We start from the raw sequence: 25,405 nt of genomic DNA on the forward strand, positions 1-25,405 counted from the left end.
TTCTTGATCTGTGAGATTGAGGACACAATGTTGGATGGACTGTGAGATCGACGTCAGCTGCCCTATGCACACTACCTCTATCACATCTTCACGCAGTTGATCAGTCCTCTTCAATTCTAGGCCACCCTTGATGCCTCTAGACTTCAGTTCGGATTCTACCACCTAGCTCCTAAGGACATAGCTATGGCTTCAGTAGATCCGCTAGCACCAAACTTCAGAGATGAGGATGATGCTATCCATCGATTTGAGGATCAGTATGCCGCTACTGAAACTTCTTTAGATGATGATGATCTAGGGATTCCGCCACCACCTCATGTGCCACCTCATTCCCATGATCATGAGGTTGGTGGCTCCAGTGCTGCTCCTCCAGCGATTGACCCAGCTTTGGCCGCCATACTTCAGTCTCTCACTCAGCAGCAGGCTCACCTAGCAGTAGAGTAGGCCTTCAGGCAGCTATCCAGTAGCAGATGTCAGAGCAGATGTTGTCTATGTTTCAGACTATTCAGGACCGTCAGGACACCCTTATGCAGCAGCTCTTGGCGGACAGGTAGAGCATCGTGCATTCATGACTCATATCCTTCAGCACACCAATGTTCCTATTCCTCCAGTGTAGTCTGCTCCGCCTGCTGCTCTTCAGGTTGCAGTTGTGCTAGCCATTCAGTCAGGACCCTAGCTCCACTCTTTTGGTCCAGCCATTTCTCCTCTTAGGCCAGTCACCCTGGACTTCTCTACCCAGGTCGTCGGACCAGTCAGTGCTCAGCCACCAGTGCCTCCAGTGTCTGCTGTCGCCACTCCTGTCGTGACTGTATCTATGCTTGCTCCAGCTCCAGCAGATCCAGCACCGTAGCTAGCGTCCGAGTCAGCACCAGCTCTAGATTCTATCATAGACACTGGATCCGAGACTGACTCCGACACTTTGCTCACGTTCGCACTGCTTCGTCGACCTCGACCTGATGCGCCTCCACCTCCTCCTTCTTCCTCTGGGCTCTAGGTTAGGGTAGCCCTTTTGGTGTTTGACACCAAAGGGGGAGAGATGTGAGTTGTGAGAGCTAGGGGGAGTTAGTTGAGAGCTCATGATCTTTTGATGTAATATATGTATGATACTCTCTGTATTAGCTCTTCGCTTTTGTATGCTTTTTACCTCACAAACTCTATGACATGCTCTTAGGGTACTTTAATGACTGTGTGTGTTTATGTTTTCACCTATGTTAGTGCCACCAGTCATGCAGTTCTTGTTCATGGTCTTTGTCTCACACTTTTGTGAACAAGATACTTATGTTGTGTATGTGCTTATACTTCCTATACTCTTACATGACATTTCTCTGTCAAACTTCTTGAGTATCACTAACTATCTTTAGTATTGATAGAAAAACAAACAAAACACTCTCACACTCTTGTAGGGTTGTCATCAGTCACCAAAAAGGGGAGATTGAAAGCATCTATGCCCTGATTAATGACAACATAAGATTATATGTGACTAACATGTGTTTTGCAGAGCAAATGGTAGGTTAGGTCGCATTAGAGGAAGTTGCGCTGCAACGATGAAAATAATCCCTCAGATGAGAACTTGAAGCGACTACTAAAAAGGCGAATCAAAAGATGAAGGTCTTCATATTCTAAGTGTCGAAATAGTTGTGGACACTTGGTATAGAACTAGGTCTTCTATTTTTATTTTAGCCATACTATAAAGAGGGGTTGTAGATGAGTAGTTTGACCAAGAGAAATCTATTATAGTGTTGGTGCATGTTTACACTCACAACTAGTGCTAGGTGTCACTATATAACTCACTCACAAGTTAGAACCAAAACGGGTTAGAAAAACCTAAGGAAAAGATATTAAACTTGCTAACCTAGGGGCACCGGACTGTCAATGTAACCACTCACTCACCATAGCTTTTGAGGTACCTAATCGATGATAGGAATGGTAAATAGATTACATCACCAAGGCCTTTCTTTTGAATCATCTGCAACCTGAGAATGTCCTTGTTGATGCAAAAGGAAACATAAAAGTTTCTGATTTTTGGATTAAGTGCCCTTCCACATAACCAACGAGTATGCCATCCTCTCTGCTATCAAATCAGTCTGAATCATTTTGTCTATGTGTGCCTAAAATGATGGCTCTTTTTTTCTAGAAATATAGTTTGTTGCATACCACATGTGTCAGTCCTAACTGCATAGCCCCTAAGGTAAGAATTAAGCACTCTTTTGGTTCTAGTGTACAACCTGTTAGGATACCCAGTTCCACCATTACTATCTACTTCAGTTCTGCATGGTGCACGTTGAAGATTGAATTGCTGACACTAGTGTTTATGTCCTTCTGAACAAAGGTTACGATGACTCGATATCTGACGTATGGTATGACGGTGTTATTCATTATGTAATGCTGACAGGGAATCTTCCATTTGACAACCAAAATGTGGTTGTCTTTTATCAGAAGGTATAAAGGAAGGAATGAACTGTGAATGGAATATATTTGGCTAATTTCATTTCATGCAACCATGTCTCAAAGACATGATGTTTATTCTTCTTAGATTCTTAAGGGGAATGCTCACATTCAAAGTGCTTCTCTCAAGGTGCCCAAGATATACTAAGAAAAAAATCCTAGATCCTAACCTTATTACGTGCATAAATGTGGATATAATAGGGGCACGTGACTGGTTCAAGGAAGGCTATGCTCATGTTGTGCCATTCTATTCTATAGATAAAGAGCGGGGAGCAAAGGAGGAAATGTGTGCGTCCACGTCAGCTTAAATTCTTACAGCCATTCGATATTCTGCTAACGGCTTGAAAGACATCGCACGACATAAAACAAAAAATACCTCATACAGTGCAGAGTGGGGAGCAAAGGAGAAAATGCGTGCGTCCACGTCGGCTTAAATTCTTAAAGTCATTTGATATTCTGCCATTGGCTTGAAAGACATCGCACGACATAAAACAAAAAATACCTCATACAGTGCAGCCACTAGAACCTTCCTGTATGTTTGCCAAACAGCACCAAGGGTCAACACGGTCTTTTCCTCTCACCTGTTTCGACACAACTGGATACTTTCAGGTCCTTGCACATCCGTCAGAGTGTCGTCAAAAAAAGAGAAAAAGGTCCCGACCTTCATCCCTTCCAAGTTCCAAAGAACGACGCTCTCACCATTCACGAACGGCGATTGCGGGGACCGTCGATCGTGTGTGTCGCCTTCTGCGTCGGCGCCTCTTTCGTACATGTGTGTTTGTGTTCTCAGATTTTTCCTTCTCACACAGCTTTTTATAGAAAAAAATGGCGTTAGGCTTTTTATAGAAAAAAAATGTTGACCAAAAGTTGATTTTCGGTGCGTGGATGAGGGAAAGGGTTGTGGGCCGTTGGATGCAAAGCCAGAAGTCATCTGAGGCGTCGTTTCTTTCTCCCACAAAACCCTAGGTGGCCACCCCTTTTCCCTTATTCCCTCTCTTGGCTGCCACCCCCACTTTTTTCTCCCTTGGCTTGGCCGCCCCTCCCTTTTCCCCTTGGTTAGCCGCCCCTCTCCTCCCATGGCGGCCACCCTCCATTACTTCCTCCTCCTCAGATCTTCCCCTACGCAGCAAGGATCGAGAAGTGGAGGAGCACGTTGAATTGAAGAGGAAGAGAGGATCAAGGAGATGTTCTACCCCATCTCTTCTTGCAGATTTTCTTATGGAAAGCCTAGGTAAGGATGGGATCCTTGTTCCTCCCTGTAAATATGTTCTTTTGGAGGTTGTGGATCATGGGGATTAAAGGATTAGAGGTTGGATTAGATGTGGGGTTAGGTTTTGACCTCGAATTTAGTTTCTGCAGAATGACAGATTCGACAATTTCTGTTCATGGCAGTTTTTCGTGGTCTTAGTGGCCTCAAAAAATAAAATGTCTATCTAAGAGTTGTAGAGAATTTGTAGATCTTTCCGTGGCCGTGAAGAACACCTCAATCGGACATCAGATCAGAAAGTTATTGCAGTTTGATTATAGCAGTTTTTCAGTCTCATAATTATGTGCAGAATCTGTTCTCTTAAGTTTTAGGCAATTTTATCAACATAATTAAACTTTAGGTTGGTAAAAGAAGTTGTAGATAATTTGATAAGCTTTCCAGATTGTTAAAGAGTGCATTCATATGAATTATGAAACTCCAGCTATGTTTGTTTTACTGTGGTTGTTCCTGTTTGCCTGACAAAAATGAGCGGGTCTATTCACCGGTGGGTTTCATCTAGTAAATGGCCGAATTGGCTCTTACAACTATGGAGATTTTTGTAGAGGGATAAAAGTTCTTACTGCCAGCAGAATTTCATAATTTTGGGTTGAGTAGTTTGGGAGATATCGAATTTTGAAGTTAACTATGCTGCTGTGTGAAACAGATTCAGTCAGTTATCTTGTCAGATGTTTTAGAACTTATAGATGGCAGAATTTAATTATCCATTGAATACCAAAGTTGTAAAGTACTTTGTGTAGATACTCTTAGAATATTTGTTTTATATCACCACTGTTATAATTTTAAAGATAAAAAATTAACAAACAGCGCTGCTGCTGTTTGGCATGTGGTTCAGGGTGGGAGTCTTTCTACCGGGTCTTGGTTTCAAGTGTAGGAGCGATTTGTTGATTGTTGGCAAATGTTTGTGAAATATTTGTACTAAGTTTTATGCTCGCTAGCAGGTGGCTACACTCCGGATCATGCCTAGTACACTTTTCTTCTTCGATGAAGGCAAGTGAATGTAGCGGTGGTTGCTACCGTTTTGACTTATTGTTTTTATCGCATATACTCTAATATTCAGAATTATTGAATTTTTTCATAATTGAATTCTATGGTGATGCTTTACCTTCTTGTATTGTATTGATGCTCAACCATATATTGATGATGATGATTCGAGTATGACCCATGAGATTAATTCACACCCCTGAAGGTAAATGAAGTATTATTTGAGGTTTGTATTGTATCTAAAGGTAAATGAAGTATTATTTGAGGTTTGTATTGTATCTAAAGGTAAATGAAGTATTATTTGAGGTTTGTAATGTATCTTAAGGTAAATGAAGTATTATTTGAGGTTTGTATTGTATGTGAAGGAAGTGAAGTGTATTGATAAATGCAGCATGCCATATAGATTGCATGATTCACTTGCATCTGAAGTTTTGTCGTGACCTATGGTCCGACCGTACCGGTACAACTTAGCATCGTACGTTGTCCGAGGAGGGGTACAATGCGGCTTCATACCCTTAGAGGTATGAAGGCAAAGGACATATGCATTACATTCATATGCATTCATTAAATTGATATTTGCAGATGATGTGGTTTTATACTCTCAGAGGTATGAAGGCAGAGGACCTACACATTGCATTCCTATACATACATTGAAGTGATATTTGCAGGTATTGTTGACGCAGGGAAGTGTTATACAACCTATTGTGGTTGTTCGAGGAAATGAGATGGTATTGGTTATATTGGGACTATTGAGTTCTATATCTACACGTGTTTCTGATCTTAATTGTGATTCCTTTAAAATGTTGATTAACTCAATTTGTGGTTTAAATATCTCGTCAAAAAATTTGCTTGCTGAGATGTTTAATCTCACTTTTGCATTACTCAATGCAGGTGCTTGATGCTCATCAAGGGGAGTGGGAAGTAGCGGCACGTTGCACACACTGTTTAAAGAACCAAATAATTAGCTTTGGTTATTGACTTTTGAGGTTCATATTTTGAAATATGATGTAGGCATAAGCTGGTTCATTCGTGGTTAATCGTCTTTGATGAGAATTATATCATATTAGTATGATTCATGTTGTATTGGTATATATCTCTTTTGCTTCTGCGATGCTTATAATTACAAAGGAGACACTGCCAAATTTTGTTTTGCTTAGTGTTCGGCTGTTGGTAGTGAAGTCTAGTAGCATCTCGGGGTGTTTGTGGATTTCGGGGTGTTACACTACCTCTACCCCACTGTCGCAGCATGGCATTTTTCCTTCTCACACTTTGCTGTCAGTTCGAGGTGAATTTTCCCTTTATCTACTCTGCAACCTTCTTCTCTCTCCCTGTCTCTCTTCGTTTTTGATGTAAAAAACAGTAAGGACCATAATCTGGTGGTGACCACTCTCCATGAGTTGCTTCACCCAAAACAGCCAAGGGTTGTTCTCCTCTCGGTAGTAGAAACAACAATGCACGAGAAGATTTGGCTTTCGCTTCACCGAATCTCTCACAAACACTAATCGAAATTCGATTTGTTTACACACACGACGTCATTTTTAGGTTCCCCGTGATTCGATCGATTGCGGGTCTCTTTCAGCATCTGAGGGTTTCTACCAGTCCAGGTATGCTTTTTTCGGCAAGTAATAAGGTAGAATAAAAAGGAAACTCATTCTCCCAATTTCGTCTGGTATACACATAAGACTTTTTTATTTTTACCATAATTCCTTAACATAATATATACACAAAAAAAAACTTCAGGCTATTTATTCATAACCATTACAGTTTGCGCATAGTTTATCTTATCACATATGTGTCATACATACGCAAACACAAATGCCACTTTGTAAACACAACAAATTTTGATTTGTTCGTTCATAAACACTACAAGTTACACACATGCTTCAAATTATTGCAAAATTCCTCTTACATATCTGCATCTCATACCGAACCAGGTAAGACTTAAGAAGTAGTGATAATATACTTAAGTTTATAATTTTTTCATAATGTTTCTATTCATAAATGTTGCTACGAACACAACAATTTGTAATTTGTTTACTCCTAAATACTATAGCTTGCCCATACGCTTGGACTCAATACAAAACTCCTTTTACCCAGCTTGCTTGAACTTATTACGAAACTCCTTTTACCTAGCTCGAGCTTCCATCATAACAGGTGTGCATATCCAAAATATCCATCTATAATAAGAAATATGTATTTAACTTTGTGCTTCTAATATGTGCCATCCGATTTCAAATAATAAATTTACAATGCAATCTTCATGTTATATTAAACCACGTTGTTTCTATTCATAAATATTGCTATGAACACAACAATTTCCAATTTCATTATTCCTAAGTAATACAACTTGCTTAGACGCCTATCTTTCAAATAACTACAGCTGCTTGACACAGCCATTTCCAACCTATTCATATAATGAATGACAAATGTTGTTTTTAATACTGCGCTCTAACTTCTATACATTTGAATAGTTCTATTCAAGTACTATAACTCAATAGAATATCACATTTTCTTTCTTTCAGCTAACACACCAATTCCAAATTATAAAGACATCTATTACAGTAGAGCCTCATATTCTATTGTTCTATTTACAATTTATAAAAGATATTACATATTTTCCACTTCTTTACAATAACTTCCATATGTGCAGCCTGACGCAGTACTTAATAACAAAGTAAAAGGTACAACAAATACAATTGATTCACCACCTAAAAGATTACACTCTGCATCATAACCTCATACATGAATTATTTTCTTACCTATTATGCTCCTACATAAATTATTTTCCTTCCTATTATGATGTCGTGGTTCCATTTCCCATCTTGGCTACTAAGAAACATATAACACAATTCCTTTTTAGCTTCCTATGCAACATATTAGATACGACTGCCTTTCCTATTAAGACTCATCCCAAACTTAATACCATATGTAGATGGAAATAAAATAAGCATGCTAAATGCAATGGACACTTAGACTAACGTTTCAAACTTTATTCTGTCTTCATACTGTTTATTATTATTATTTGTTGGAATGACATGCATATCCTATTCCTTTTTTCTTCTTCTTAAATTCCAAATCAATACGCACCCTATATATAGTTACACATAAATCTAAAATAAACATATAGCATCATACGGAATATCAAATTCTAATCTGTTAATTCATAAACATTACAGGTTACCCACGTGCTTCAAGAAAAACGCAAAATTCCACTCACAAACCTGCAGCTTATACCGGAGCAGGTAAGACTTTGCACGTTGTAACATCGTACTTAACTTTACTCTTTAAAAAAAATACAACGCGATCTACAGTATACATTAAACCATGTGTTTCTACATAAAAGCTCTTTGCTCCTAAACACTACAGCTTGCCCAAACGCTTGAAATTGTTACAAAATTCTTAATAACGAGCTGAAGTTTCCATCAGAACAGGTACGACTACTCAACAAACGAATTATTTAGTTAACTTTATACTTCCCAAATGTGCCATCCAATTTCAAATAATCTCTACTACTTATTAAGTAAGCAATAGTAGTCTGCCTCTCACGTGTTCTGCCTCTCACATGTTCTGCCGTTCTGCCATCTACGTGCGCCCCCCTACAGGGCCAGCAAAAAATTACACATACTCACGAGTTAAATCTGGACACTTCAGCCATTAAACACACAACAACAGAGTTCTTACTGTTGGGTCCGAGCCAACGCTTATAAGCCGCTCTATGTCTCCTTTACTAGCCAGTATGGTACTAATTTTTTTGCAAGACACAACACCACAGCAGTACCGGCGTTCTGGGCTGAATTTTTGGTGCGGCCCATATGTTTGGGGCGGCCCATACTCCAGCGACCGCAGCAGTCTTCTTCGGCAACCTCCGTCCGCACGACGTCGCGCCCAACCGCTAGCTCCACTACGCAATTCGCTACCTCGGCTTCGACATCCGCGACGTGCAGAGCCCGGAGGACATCGTCGCCGCGGAACGGCTCGTTTTTCCCGGTGTCGGCGCCTTCGGCTCCGCCATGGATGTCCTCAACAGGACGGGCATGGCCGACGCACTCCGTGAGTACATCCAAAGGGACCGCCCCTTCCTAGGCATCTGCCTCGGTCTCCATTCTCTCCACTCGCTCCCCACACCTCTCTCTCGCCTCCATTCTCTCCACTCGCTCCCCAGTCCCCACTCCTCTCTCTCGCCCTCTTCCTCCTCGAGATCTTGCCCCACCCTCCGCATGAGTCTTGTGTCACTGTAGCACGCGTCATCGCCGGTATCGGAGAAGTTGTCGTCGTCGCAGCAGTCCTTGGGAGAAGAAACTGACGCCTGCACCAGCCCTGGATCCACGTTCTTCTTCCTTGTCCAGCCGGCGGTTTTGGCGCCCCCTGGCTCCTCTCTTCTTCCCCGTCCAGCCAGTGGTAACGCCCCCCTTCGCGTCTCAATGCATGCGCAGGGATGGCTCGGTCCGTGCTCCACCGTGTTGCGTCGACGGCGCCGCCAGATCCCCTCGCTGTGGCCAACACGATGTGGTCCGTGCTCGTGTTTGTCCCGGTAGCGGGAGGTGAAGTTCAATCCTGCATTGGGGCCCAGCCCCGTCCCCCTCCCTCGGCGCCCAGATCCCACACCCTACCTTGGCATTCGTAAGTTCTAGCGCGCGCTTCTCAGAGAGCTCGCGGAGTTGGCGCATGAAGCGCCCGTGCTCCCCACTGATGGCCTCCCAGACGACTTTGACTGGAGGGACCACATCGTCGTCGGGCCCATCAAGAACTAGGTCGTTTTCTGCCAAATCTGGTGACCATGGATCCAAAGATCGGAGTCGTTCCTTTCACATCGATCTATTTGCTCTTTCCTCCTGAAATTCTTTTCTAGGGCTGCTGTTTAGGGTTCGTGTGGATCCTGCTGGTCGTTCAGCGTGTTGGGAGTGCTGGAGGGTGCGCACTACCTCACAACTGGCAAGTTGGAGGTGCTTTCAGAGCAGGAGTTCGTCAACTGCGACCACGAGGTGAAGTGTCCTTTCCTTTCCCTCCCTCCCTCATGTGTGTAGCTTTCCGTGTGTTGATTCAAGATTTGCATCTCAAGTAGGGTCAGTGCACAAAACGTTTGTGTTGGCTTATAGCTGCTTAGCATTAGTTTTGAATTAGCTGATCGAGTTTGACCTTGGAAGCTATGTGATCTGCTGTGCTGACCGATTCTATTTTAACTTGCTTCGTTCGCTTCAGGTTCACAAAAATGATTTAGTAGCCTAAGAAATTATCCGATTTAGACATGTATTCACATGATTTCCCCAGGAATGTTGAAGAGGTCCTCCATGCTACCGTCAACACATACGACAGCGAGGCCGGACAGCAGGATCTGCGTCAGCATGTGCATCACCTCTGAGTCGCAGTACGCACACTGGACCAGCGATACGTGAAGGTATGCCAATTTGTTAAGAAAATTCAACCACTTATCCATTTGACGAGCTAACCTTTGGACCATAGATGGAATGTGTTGCTGGTGCTTCTGAGATTCTTGATTTATGACATGCGATCTGACCCAAAATCTGTTTGGTCCAGCAACTCCTTGCTTGGAGGTCAATAATATACGCATGCCGGGAACTATGGTGTGGACTCGTTGATTATATTTTTAGTTGGGTGATGAGCACAATCAGTATGAGTCAGTTGGTTTAGATGAGTGCCCTGACCATCTCAGTTACCTTGAGAAACTTAGTTGAGCTCTTTGACAAAATCACAATTTTGTTTGAGCAAATCTCAGTACTTATATAGTCATGTTTCAATTATGTTGCTTCTTTTTATTGTCTAATAGTGTGCCATAGTAACTGCATCTAATAATTTCTTCTGCAACAAATGATTTAGTTACACTTTTGTGCCATGCCTGCATATTTTTAAACAGCATAAACTGGGATAATCTTTAAGCATAACCACCTTTACCTTCAATTCATTAATGGCGTGTTCTCTTTCATCTGATATCCTGATGAGTGTACATCTTCATCTGATCTCCCGATGCTGCTACATTAGTTTTTTGTTGTGGATTTAGATATCTGGTGTCTCTAATTAGGAGCTGTTGGATATCATCCAATAATCTTGCACAGCAAGTTCGAAGCTATTTAGTAAGCTATCTATTTTTTTCTTATTTCTCTATGTTCTTTCGTACTGTTATTAACTGTGGTGTGGGCTCATTGATTATATTCTTAGTTGGGTGATGAGAAGAATCAGTTTGAGTCAATTGGTTTAGATGAGTGTCATGACCATCTCATTAATCTTCAAAAACTTAGTTGGGCTCTTTGACAAAAACTTGATTGCATACTTTTGTTCTTTTTCAGTTGTTTATTACTTACTAAAATCTTTCATTTGTAGGTAAACTGAAACTGTCGCTGCAACAATTATTCTTGTGATCGTTGCTCCTTGCCAATTCATCGATCTGAGGTATAGAATATTTCAACATGGGCCCTGATGCATAGTTATCCTCTGGCACTGCTATTCCTCTGGCACGCTCCACAACCTCCACTTCTCTCGGTTGAGGGCGCAATAATGAAGATAAATAGTGACCATGCTGCAGTTTATCGACGTCGCCCAGATCGACTCCATTGCCTCTCACCATCTCCAAAATTTGTGGCCGAGCGCTCGCCAACACCAGAGCTGCAGGGGTTCCTCGCCGCCTCAACCACCCACATCTTTCTCCATCGGCGCGACGGCTTCAGAGCCTTCTCCAAAATCTGTGGTAGAGCGCTCACCGATGCCAGAGCCACAGTGCTTCCTGGCCGCCTCAGCCACCCACACCCTCCTCCTCCATCGGTGCGGCAGCAGCGGCTTCACGCACTGTAAAATCCTAATTCACCTCCACTGCTACAGTCCAGGCATCCGCTCTGACTGGAATTCATGTTCTTGAAGCTGACGAATTAGCGGACTTCACCTGTGGACGTTTTGAATAAAAATCAGTCTGGCTTTTTTTTGTTCTGTAGACCTATTGAAGCTTTGGAACTCACATTTTTTGTGTGCTGCAGGTGCACGACTGCCCACCTGATGTGGACTCTATACTAGCGATTGAAGTCGAGCCTCTGGATGACAAAAAAAAAGAAAGGTATATCTTCAATGGCATTTTATTCTTGGATTTGATAGCTTGGTCATTATAGGCCTCACAATATGACTTCTATCGCATAGCGTATGCTGAGACACGATTTTTTTGCTTGTTGAAATTTGTGATAACAAGAAGATGGCAAGGGTTGTGTTTGAATTTATGTTATTTGTTCTTTTTTGTTAGATAAAAAATTAAACATTTGTAGACAATGCGAAAGTGTTAGTTCTTCAATCGAGTGCCCTGAGACATATACATTGTTCTTCATTAAGTGCCCTGAAACATATATGCTATCTTCTGATGCTTACTTGGTGACTGTGTATATATAGAAATTAAAACATGCATTGTTACTTAGGAAATTGTATATATTCATGAAAATTATTGTCTGTCAAGCCCCATTAATTAAATGTTCACAGTAAACTGAACTCACCTTGTAAGTGAGTTAATTCTGTCATGCTCCTTGATATGGTTCTGTAACATATTTCTGCAATGCTCCTTTATTTAGTTCTTTACTTTTTTGTTAGGATATGAGGTGTAGCGATACAATATGTCTACTAACAGAGTTTGTGTTCTTGATAGTTCATTTAGGATTGAATGAAGTTACTGGTGTGACCTTGTCGAGACTGAAGTAAGGAGGGATAGAGCTAAAAACTCTCTTGACAGTAAGTTCTAGATACCTTAGTTTTGTGCTCATGAATCTTCACTCTTGTGCTGCTACTCTATAAACCTTAGTTTTATGCTCATGAACCTTCTCTCTTAAGCTGCTACTCTATAATATAAGTGCCACTTATAGTAATGTCTTAGCCAAATACGTTTATTATTTTCTTAGACAAAAAATAAAGCCACATGTTCTCTCTCCATGATCTGATAGGTGGCACTTATTCTTCCAAAAACTGGTAGCTCTGCCATTACCTAATACCTACTGCAGTAGCTCTGCCTTTTAGATATATATGCCTAATCTTCAGTAGATCATTCCACACAGAAGAGTTTTTTTATTATTCTGCTTAAGATGAGAAACAACTCGCTTCTTTAATTGTGTACAGTTTCCTACCAAATTCCCTTCCCATTTTCCATCACCACTTGCAAAGGAGACTAATATTCATTCTTCTCAAATCTTTGACCCCTAAACCCCCTTTCTCTTTGGGTTTATTAATCTTGATCCACTTGATTAAATGGTACTTTTTCATGCCTAAGTTTGAGGATTTTATTTAATAGTAACATCAACGTGCAATGCCAAGTTTTTAACCATGAAACTTGTTGGTTGTTGGTAGTAATTCATGTCTAAGTTTGTGCTCCTTTTATAAGGAATTCACCATTGATTTTTGCACAAGATTCGTCTGTTCATTTGGTTTGAATGTTTGTATTATAATATGAATTTGGAGAAGGCTATTTATAACATGACCTTCTCGTGTGGCATCGCATCGACCTTCACGACTGGGTCACCCTCACTTACCGCTGGCGCACCGCAAGACCTGGACACTCTATCTCTCTTGTACGCATCCACACAGAGCTCATCAGTATCATGGAGGTCGCCGCCAAGTTGGCCGAAGGGCGGTTCGAGGTCGTGCTGCTCCCCGAGTTTGCTGATGAGGACCATTTGTTGTACCTCGCTGAGTGGTGAAATTCTTCTCCCTATTGATTTGATATTAGTTGGCTGTTTGAGGTGAGGCAATGTCTGTTGACCTTTTAATTAGCACCTTATTTATACTAAAAGTTAATTAGGTTATGGTAATGGGAGGAGTTGTTATTTTAGCATCAGATCCACCCAAGGTGAGGCAATGTCTTCTGGTCTTTAAATTTCCGCACTAATCTTCTTCTTTAGAACATGATGTTATGTTCAGGACTTCAGGCTTATGATACAGATGTTCAATTGAGTGGGAATTCATTATTCTTTTTGTTGGCAATGCTCTGATTATGTTTGTAGAAGGACCATCAACAAAGGAATTGACGTTGACAATATGCACTATCTAATTGATGGCCTATGTGTCTTTTGTTCATGTGTTTCTTATATATTGCCATCGTATCTAAGCTGCTTCCACCACATCAAAATGGATTCTGGCTACCATCCAAAATGACCGGTAACGTTTATTTGGTATGGTTATTATGGATGTTCTATTGTTGCTTGAAAGAGTGAAATCCTTATGCAACAGCATATAGCTTGTACAATTTATACAAGAATTTACCTTACTGGCTAGCCTTCTTCGTAACTCTAGAGGTATTATTGTCTACTTGTGTCTTTAATGCTTCCTTAATAATCGTTGTTGTGTATCTATACTGCTTACATGAAGATGTTTAAGCATGCATGAAGCAATTGTGCAACTTTCTTCCAATTTTAGAATCCTGGTGAAATTCGAGGTTGGTTTAGCTGAATGTGTCAAGCAATAGGCTTATATATAGCATGTTGATTATTTTTGCTATCCCCAAGATGTGATCTGGCAGCGCTTCATTCAGATGTATATATAATTTTTTTTGTTTGTGCTGACAAATGACACCAAAGTGCTAAGGACAGGTATACTTTGCTAGGGTTGCTTGGGCTGTCATTTCTGAAATCTGTGACGATGAGCTTGTGAGCTTGGTGTGAAATTTGAGACTGTTAATAAGTGATTTCTTTAGAGAAATGCATTATTCTTCCCATTTAGTTTGTTTTGCCAGTATGGCTAGAGATGTGAAGACTAAAAGGTGCTTTCTATTTTTTTCAGAATGCAAGTAGACATGACGACATTCTGGAGCACAATGGTGCTGGACTGCTGATGCTAAAAACCGGATGCTTTGTTTGCTCCAAGGCCAAACTGGAGACACCTGATTAGTATACTGTTAGTTTGGAGGAGGAACTATCTTTTCTGGGGCATGTGTAATGAGCCACTGACATATTAATGATCAGGTGATTATGCTCTCTTTCATCATGCATACACGATCACAGATAGATATCAATAGTAATTTTACCATTGAACACTATATCACTTCTTTTAAATTTTCATATCTCCCTGGCTTCTCAGTTCTCACCTTTGTGGCCAAGCTTTTAGTTGCTCATGTATCAGATTTAGTAGTCATCATCTGAGTAACAGGATATCAGTTCATTATCTGTTCCAAACTATTTTTAGATCCCTACTACTAAAGTTGAGGTCCACGCCGGTGGCGCCCTAGCCGTGGAGACAGAACAACAAACTTCTCTCCCTCCCCCACCTGCTGGAATCGGGACCACAGTCTCTGTGACACATTATATAACTATGATGGTTAAACCATGGTGGTGTACCTAGAAGCAGCAGTTTTGGATGGTCAAATTACTGATTTTCTGGATGATAACACTGATTGATATTTCTCATTAGCCTAGGGGTTCGGGTATAAATCTTGCCAGTTTTCATCATAGGTGCATGTTTTCATATTATTTGCATACTATGGGATCTAGGACAACATCGTTGTGTTTATTCTTATATTGTGCATACTGGTTCAGTTTGGGCTCTTGTAACCACTCATTTGTTTGATCATGTCTACAATGGTGTAAGGGACCAATCTGTGAGTTTAATTTTTTGTTGCATTATTGAATAGTCATTTTACATCTTTCTGAACTTACTATGTATTCCCTGTATTGCAAGTATACATAACAACTGATTCTTCTGTTTATAGATGGCCAGCTAAAGGGTTCAAACCACATAAGGTTTTATGAAAGGGTGGCTCATTCTTAGCTGGGAATTTGTCATTCTCAAGGGCAAGAACTTTTTTAGAAGGATTAGCACCTTCTTTTGTCAAATTGTATTTCTTTTTTGAGGACACTGCATGACGTGCCATGAGGGTTACCTTCTCGTTCTTCTAGAACAGCTGTGCCATTCCAACAGTCAATTTATGCTAGCTGATCAGATGGTTAGTTTCTTTTGCACGATATATCATTTTGTTTTTAGCTTCTATTACCTGTATGGTGACATACATGTAAAATTGGTGGCATGATTTCTTCACCAATTAATGTCTTCATGTTGTTTTCATAAAGATAGCTAGGGTAGACTATATGCACAAAAAGGGGGTTTCTTCATGGTGATATCAAACCAGGCAATTTTCTCGTGGGTTTAGGTCGTAAAGCAAGTCAGGTTGGTGCTACTCATGAGCATTTTACTAAAAACTTTTGTTGTGGCTATTTTTGAGCCTACCAATCATAGCTCACAAGTGAGGCTAAAATTTTAGCACAATGGCCATAACTTGTTCTCTGCATGGATGCCCGGGTTAGGTTTCAACTTTTAAATCTCCCGCTATAGCTCAAGCTATCAATGGATATAGTTGTTTGAGGAGGGTTTAGATATTTTCTCCCACATACAGTTTGGCCACTATAGCCCGATTTAGCTGGTAGTTAGTTGTTTGAGGAGACATACAGATCACTAAATACCATGGACTGCTATTTATAACACTTAGTCCACTTCCGTTTCAGATCATGATGACTAAATTAACCTAGACTCCATTATTTTTCTTACAAGGTTCACTGCAACTAAGAAGATTTGAATGGCTACAACTTAAATATGTTGTATCTAATACATGATATTTATAACATATCAAGTCTTTGTGGCTGAGCGGACATGAGTTACGATGGAGTAGCTTCAAGGTGTCAGGGACTGCATCCGATGGGCTGCGGCTGTGCGTAAGCATCATGGACAACATCCACAAGGTGAGTCGCACAGGAGCACCCTCCGGAAGAAGCGCTACTCTGAGGCAGTGCCGCATGCGCAATCGCACTAGCCGACACTTGAGAAGAGGTGGGTTCGGCTTTGGTGTTTTTTTCTTGTTTTCCTTTTCGTTGTATGGAGATTTGATTCCCTGTTTTTTTGTGTGTATGAATCTTGCGGGTGTAGTTGGTGAACCTGACGCAGTTGGTGACGGATTTACACGCTGTTCGCTTCAGATTAAAGCCAATTGTTCAGACTGTTGCAGATGCAATACAGATACAACACTGTAGCAATAGTAGAAGACAGCACGAATTAAAGCCAAACGAACAGGCTACTCCGATGACATCAACAAGCAATTTGAGACGGCCAAAAAGTTCTGGAAGTTGCTCTCGATCGGTGTGCTAACTTTTTTAGCTAATCTTTTCATCCTTGTCCTCTCCATTTGCATAATAAAACAAAACTTGTGGGAATTGCCTTATTCATTTGCATAATGAAGTAAAACTTTGGGAATTTTGTCGAACTTTTGAAATTGTAGAGATATGTTTCGTCTAATCCTACGGATGGAGCAGCTTCAAGGTGTCAGTTTAGTTCTGTATTGGTGGTTGCCAAAGAATTTGTTATTCACACTACATTATAATTTAATTTGTATTAGTTTTTTTTGTATTGGTTGTTGCCAAAAGAAATGTGAGATTTGAGATTGATGATAGTATGTGGCGTTCACATTTATGTAATTTTTGTACACTAACATTTTATCGAATATTTTTTATGCCGTTGCAACGCACGGGCACCTAACTAGTACACTAGAATGCAGTTTCCATGTTTCTTGGCACAATAATTGTGTATTCACATATGCTTTTGTGTACATAGTTGCTTGCATACATACAAATAATCTCCATTAAAAAAATAGATATATGTATACATACATGTTTGTAGCACACGTGCAAAAAAAAGAATAGAACGTAACTTTAAAATTTATTTACACAATAAATGTGTGTACATATTCCCATACATACATTACAACCTAGCTAGCATGTACAGGCAGGAAGGAAAAGCATGTAAATATTTAGCTTCATTTACGAAAGAATTTATTATATTCCAAATCGGTACGATGTTTCTCTGATCTTTAATCATGTAAAGATATATATATATATATGTAAAGAATTTATTAACCTCCTCCGTGCGCACATACGTACATCCTCTCTCTCTCTCTCTCTCTATATATATATATATATGCATGTATACTTCGCACATATTTGTGCCTATACTTATTAAACAAATGTATACTCTCTTTCTTTCATTGTGCGTAACTAATTATTAAATCAAGTCCACTTATCCCCATTTTAATTTCTCTGCACCTATTCATAGGCTAATTATTTGAAGTCCAAAAAAAGCCATGAGTATCTAAATAATGAATCGCTCATCGACATCCACAACAACCAGCAACAACAAACCAATGAGGAAAAGACAACAGAGTACGTTCTTATTTCTATAATTTACAAAACATCAGAAAATAATAAAAATATAGAAAACATCCACATATTAATACCGACAGATGACCCCTTTTCCTAGACCCTACCGATACGCATACATTCGTAGCAGCAAGTGCTACGGAAGCACATAGAGCCCAGAGAATGTTGATTAATCAGAACAGACTTGCTAAAAGAGGTAATGCCAACTAAAAACATGACAATACTAAACGTTTAATTCTCTCACACAAATTACTAAACTATATTACCGACTTACTTTTGTCCTTCCTTTTTTTCCTAAGGCCTATTGTTGACCATACCAGCATTGTCGCAATATGCTTACTTCCCTGACGAGTACATACAATCATTGAAATGTAATGCAGCATGCATTGTCCTTAAACACTAAAACAAATAGTTACAAACTACAACTGTTACGTACTAGATTTTTTACCTCAGATTGTCCTTCCCAAAATTGATTACTAACTTTATCTCAATTCCTCACAATTCTTCTCTTCAAATAATGTTGTGCGAACCGATCGGCCAAAATCAAACACAACCTCACATTCAAACAGATCACACCACGGAAAACCTGAGTATGAGTGCTCTCACTGGCATGCTATTTTTTGGTATCCTAAAAGAGTTCGTAATCGGCAACGAGACTCATCTATTGTATATAACAATTGTTGTAAAGGTGGCAAGATTATCATACTTTCGTATAGTCCATGCCTAAAACTCTATCTTCTCTTGCAAGGTTCGATGGTGACACAACCTCAAAAAAAATTATCAGAAACATAAGACAATACAATTGCTTATTTGCTTTCACATCAATGGGTGCTCAGATAGATAATTCTGTTAATGATGGTCATGGTCCACCGCTATTCAAAATATGTGGACATGTTCATCATCGTATAGGATCTCTATTACCTCCAGATGGATCCTCACCTAAATTCATTCAATTGTACATCTACGATACTGCAAATGAGATCCAAAATAGAATGAACTCTTTGGGGAATGACGATAGAAATGATGGTGGTTTGGACCTTGTTGTAGTCAATGGGTTGATAAAAATGATTGATGATCACAATCCATTTGCAAAAAAATTCCGCATGGTAAGAGATCGTCTAGCTGACAAAGAAAGTGAAGATTTTATTATTAGACTCATTGGTGTTAAGGAGGGTGATCCTGTACAATATAATTTGCCAACAACGGACCAGCTTGCCATGTTTATTGTTGGGGATTTCTCTTTGGACACATTCAAACGTGATATTATTATTGAAACTGAAACCAAAGAACTTAAACGAATATCCTCACTTCACCCAGCTTATATGGCTCTACAGTATCCATTGCTTTTTCCCTTTGGAGAACGTGGCTTCCAGGTTGAAATCTTATACAATGGTTCATGTGCAAATGACAACAATGCACGAAGACACATGACCATGCAAGAATATAATTGCTACCAATTTCATTACAGGAAAAACCAACCAAATCCATATCTATGCTACAGTTTATTATCAAGTCAAGCTAAAGTGGACGCTAGAGCATGCATCGATGAAAACAGGTTGAACTATGTTCTTAACAATCAAAAAACTTGTGCATGGAAAGCATTCAGGGAATCACATATGCGATTAGTCGTGGTTGTATTAGTGGTGAGGAAGTTGGCAAAACTATCATCCTTCTTGCGTCACATACAGGAGGAAGAAGATATATGATCCAAAATTACCATGACAGCATAGCTATCTGTCAAGTTCATGGCCCACCTGATTTTTTTTATCACCTTTACATGCAATGCAAACTGGCCTAAAATTTTGGAAAGCATGTTTGAAAATGGACATAACCCTCCTGATAGATCTGATGTTATAGTTCGAGTTTATCATATGAAATTGAATGATTTGATGCATGACATAAGAAATGGATCTATTTTTGGATCATGCACTGCAGGTACGGCCGTTCTCATCCCACAACACACATATGACCATACATAAAGAACTAGACAATTATTCCCCACACATTACATAATCTAACATGAATTCTAACGCCCTTCATAATCTAACATGAATTCTAACGCCCTTTCCATGGAGTGCTCTACACAATTGAATTCCAAAAACGAGGCCTACCTCACTCGCATATCATATTTTGGGTATCAAATGGCACTTCAGAGCCTACATCCAACTTTATTGATTCTTTCATCAGTGCCGAGATTCCAGATCCAAGCATCAACCCTTTGGGGTACTGTTTGGTGGCAGAACATATGATCCACGGTCCATGCAGAGCATTAAATTCGAATTCTCCATGTATGAAAATAACAAATGCTCAAAGAATTATCCAAAGGAATTCCATGAAGAAACTAACCTGGACGAACAAGGATTTGCTACATACAGACGACGGAACAATGACCGCTACGTCATTAAAGGGGGTCACAAGTAGGATAATAGGTGGGTAGTTCCATACAATGACACTCTATTAAAGACTTATCAAGCTCATATCAATGTTGAATGGTGCAACAAAACTGTTTTTTGTCAAATACCTCTTCAAATACGTACCAAAAGGACCAGACTACAGCAAAGTTTATTTACAAACAATAAGGAATGGTGAGGATACCCCTTACGATGAAGAAACTAATGCGAGAAATGAAGTGAAAGAATATTTGGACACTCGCTATCTATGCGACAAGGATTCCTGTTGGCATGTGCTTGGATATGACATCGATAGACATTATCCTGCAGTAGAACGAATGCCCGTGCATTTACCAAATGAGAATTACATAACCTATAATGCAGCAAGCAACATATCACGAATATTGTCTGAAGGTTTTGTTCGAAAGATAATGCTCACCGAGTGGTTTTATGATAATTCAACATCTGGATCAGCACGAAATCTAACATATATTGAATTTCCATCTGAATGGCGTTGGGAAGACAAAACAAGAAGTTGGAAACCAAGAAATGCAAAGGAAGGGAAAATAGGTCGTATATATTATGTACATCCATCTACAGGAGAAAGATACTATTTACGAATGCTTCTTATGATCGTTAAAGGTGCTACAAGCTACGAGGATTTGAGAAGATATAACAACATATTACATCCCACGTTTAAGGAAGCATGTAGAGCACGAGGTCTTCTTAACGATGACAATGAGTGGTACAATGCCTTTGATGAAGTTGCCAGATGGGCCACTTCCGAGCAGTTGCGACATCTATTCGTCACCATGCTTCTTTATTGTGAGGTTGGAGATGAGTATGCATTTTTCGAGAAAGTATGGCAACAACTAACAAATGATATTCAATATAGGATGAGAAAAACATTGAATCTTCCCTCCTATTAAATGCCAACAATAGAATTGCGAGATCATTTAATTGACAAATTAAATGTGCTTTTCAACAAATGTGGCTCCAATATAAAAGAATACAACTTGCCACAAAAAACTAATTCAACGGGCTCAATCCACGACAATCGATTTATTGAGGAGTTATCATATAACTTCGATACTTTATCACAAACTGCATACAATTTCCATGTGAAACTGAATGATCAACAATTGCATGCTTTTAATACTATAGTTGATATTGTCCTATCAAACATATTTGGATTCTTCTTTTTATCTGGATATGGAGGCACCAGAAAGACTTTCCTTTGGAATGCGATCATAACACACTTACGAGCACAAAAAAGGATAGTCTCAACGGTTGCATCTTATGGGGTGGCCTCCTTGCTCCTTCCATATGGTCGCACAACACATTCAAGGTTCAGAATACCTTGCAAACTAGACAAAACATCAATTTGCGACATTAAAAGAGGTACAATGCTTGCTAAGTTGATTGAAGCGGCTACTCTAATAATTTGGGACAAAGCATTCATGACACATAGAAATGCTTTTGAGGCCCTCGATTGTTCCCTTCGTGATTTACTTTCTTTGAAATCTGCTCAATCTGCTACCATTCCTTTTGGGGGTAAGGTCATCGTACTAGGAGGTGATCCTAGACAGATATTACATGTGATAGAAGGTGGCAATCGCGCACAAATTATAAATGCTGCTATAACCAATTCGCCACTTTGGAATTCAGTCACAATCCTACATCTTACACAAAACATGAGACTTCATTCAACGGATTTAACATATAGCGAAAAAACTAAACTTGCAGATTTTAGTGCATGGATCTTAAATATAGGCAACGGCAATATACCAGCTATAAAAAAACTAGGAGAAATGGAGCCCACATGGATACAAATTCCTTCTGAATTCCTCTTGCTGCCCGAGGAAAATCATATTTCAGCTTTAATTGCAACAGTGTACCCAGAAATAACAGAAAATTATAAAATTATAATGATCCAACCTATGTGCAGCAGCGGGCTATCTTAACACCAACAAATGAGATAGCCGATTTAATTAACGAACATGTGGTTGACCTTATTCCCAGAACTCACAAACAATATTTAAGTTGCGACTGGATTGCATCACAGTCAAATGCAGGTGGGACATTAGATCTTTTATATCCAATTGAATTTCTAAATTTAATAAATAGTAACAACTTTCCGCAACACAAATTGTTGCTTAAAGAAGGAGTACCAATTATATTGCTTCGAAATCTAAATCAATCGAAGGTTTATGCAATGGCACAAGACTTATTATAACTGCTCTAGGAGACATGATTTTGGAAGCTCAGATTTTAACTGGTACACATGTTGGAAAGAAAGTTCTTATTCCCAAAATATGCCTGGCACTTAAAACAAACAAAAATCCATTCATGCTTGAAATAAGGCAATATCCTATAAAAAATGTTATGCTATGACAATCAACAAAAGTCAGGGACAAACACTCTCACAGGTCAGCATCTACCTCAAAAAGCCTGTATTTACTCATGGCCAACTTTATGTTATTGTTTCTCGAGTAACTTCCAAATCAGGTTTGCACATTTTAATTGAAGATGAAGATGGTCGATCAAGCAATGAGACAAGGAACATAGTTTACAAAGAAATATTCAATCGCATACCTACGAATGCTGATGCTACAACTTCATAGTACTCAAAAATATTCACTACATGCACATTATCTACTATTATATGTATTAGTAATGCATACTACGGTAAGTTTATGTAGACCATACTCCATTATATGCAATTCATGTCATACCGAGACATACACAGAAGTTTATTCTAATAATAATAATTCCTTTAAAAAAATTACAAGTTCTTTTTACAAACATTGTCGGCTCACTATTCTCAAATGCCCATTTAACTCTATATACCGATATTTCTTTTGCAATTTATTATTCTTGCGTCATTCTGCGTGCTACTGCTTACCCCAGTCATACATTTTTACATTCAGCTTGCATATGTACCACTATTTTTCAACACTCAACAGTTCGTTCATAACATTGACATCTTTGTTTGTTAAATACAGAAAAATAGAATACACTTTATTACCTGATTTAGCACCGCATAAGATACATGCAAAGATTCAAGTACATGTATCTAGAAAGTGTCTTTTCCGAGGTGCTACTGACAGTGGACCACTACAACATGTTGATATGGTTTTGTCTGATCGAGAGGTACAAAATCACAATATTTTGGCTTCATAAATTTCTTTTACAAGCATATGATTTCACAAACATATAATGATTTCCAACAATAGGCTCCTAACAGATTTGGTAACATGGCAGGGTAATGTTATTTATGCTGAAATCCCTGGAAATTTAGCTGAACAAAAAGCAACAAACATTGAAAAAGGAGGAGTTTATGACATCAACAGATTTAGAGTGTGCGCAACAAAAACTGTGTTCAAAATAGTGGATGGGGACAAAATGATCCAGTTCACATTTCATACCATAGTAAAACGTGCCACAAGCCCTCCAACAACATTTCCATTATATGTTTATCGGCTAACATCGTTTTATCAAATTGAGCCTCATGTTCAAACCACGAATATCTTTGTTGGTACGACTATATAACTTGAAATATATTATTTATACCCTATTAAAACTAACAGAATATCTAATATATTTTATCTTCAAAATTGATTACAGATGTTCTTGGTGTCATAACTGAAATTCATGAACTGACACATGTGCATGTCCGGAGTCAACTAACACCAACAGTGACAAGGACCATTATCATAAAAGATCTCACGTATTACACAACTATTCTTATAGTCCCATATTTTATGTGATATAATAATAATTGCCTTACAATCTGACCAACAAAAAAAGCAACAAAACAATGAAGATCACTTTATGGGCAGATCAGGCAATAATGTTCACTCTTCATGACGTCTACGATGCAAATACAAATAAACCAATTCTTGTGCTCTTCGTCGAGTGCTTACCAAAATTTTACAAAGGTCATAAACATTTATCTACACAAAAGACTTTTTAAATCATTAATGTTGAATTATTATAACTTTTTGTGATGTAACAATTTTGCTATCTTAAACACTAGGTGTCTACCTAAGTGGTGGTCCTGCCTGTAGATGGTACTTCAATCCAGCAATTCCAGAGGCAGAACCTTATCTTACCAGGTACATAGATTTTAAACAAAACCTATTCACAAACTCTTTCTCATAAAAATAACAGATGTAATAATAATATAATTTATATCTTCTATAGTCAGCCTACAAAAAAATTGTATTACAACTTCCCCAAAACTTAGAACATCCTCCATCAATGGAAACGAAGCGAATTGTCGAACATAAATCCCTCTATGAACTTCTTACAATTAACCCATTTGATTTCCTGGTACGTTCTAACAAATTTTTTTGCCTTACTATGTTCAATGTTCACCAACTTAAACATCTCTAAAATGTAGGAAACAAGATATGAATGTACTGTCACAATAGCAGAAATACCAGCTGAACACAAATGGTGGTTTCCATCTTGCACAAAATGCAATAAAGCAACAATCCCTCAGACTGCATGTTATCACTGTGAATCATGCAATTGGGATGGATACAGATTTAAGTAAGTTTCTATATGAAATAATTCAGCTATACTGATTAAACTTTGTATACCTTACTGTTACACATAAATTGAATCTATAATTCATTCATGCAATTTATCCCCTATCATACCTTAACAAATAGCTCCTATACACCAGATACAAGCTCAAATTCCTGGATCTGATGAAACAGATACTGCAGAAATGTTTTGTTTCAACACTGCAGCAAGGCACATCGTTGGTAAATCCTGTGAAATTGTTTTACGAAGTGTCACTGAACAGTCTCCTATCCCACCAGATCTAGCACAAATCATATCTCTAAAATTTACATTCAGAGTCACAATTGACAATCAATCTCTTTTCCAACAAACCAATCATCCAAATGTGTTTTGCATCAATTCTATTGTTGCTGCACATGGGAGACAACGTTCTTTACCAATGCAAATAGGAAATCCTGATCAACAAGGACCATCAACACCTCAGAACAAATCAAAACCGATGTTATTTGAAGCTCTCCATCTACATCTTTGGAAAAATTATCCACTACAACTCCCACAACTATACAATACTTCTTAATCGCAACACTGCTATATTGATACATCTCTTACACATTACTAGCTCA

The sequence above is a fragment of the Zea mays genome, chromosome 1 (assembly GCF_902167145.1).
Source record: "Zea mays cultivar B73 chromosome 1, Zm-B73-REFERENCE-NAM-5.0, whole genome shotgun sequence".
In the NCBI taxonomy this organism is placed as follows: domain Eukaryota; kingdom Viridiplantae; phylum Streptophyta; class Magnoliopsida; order Poales; family Poaceae; genus Zea; species Zea mays.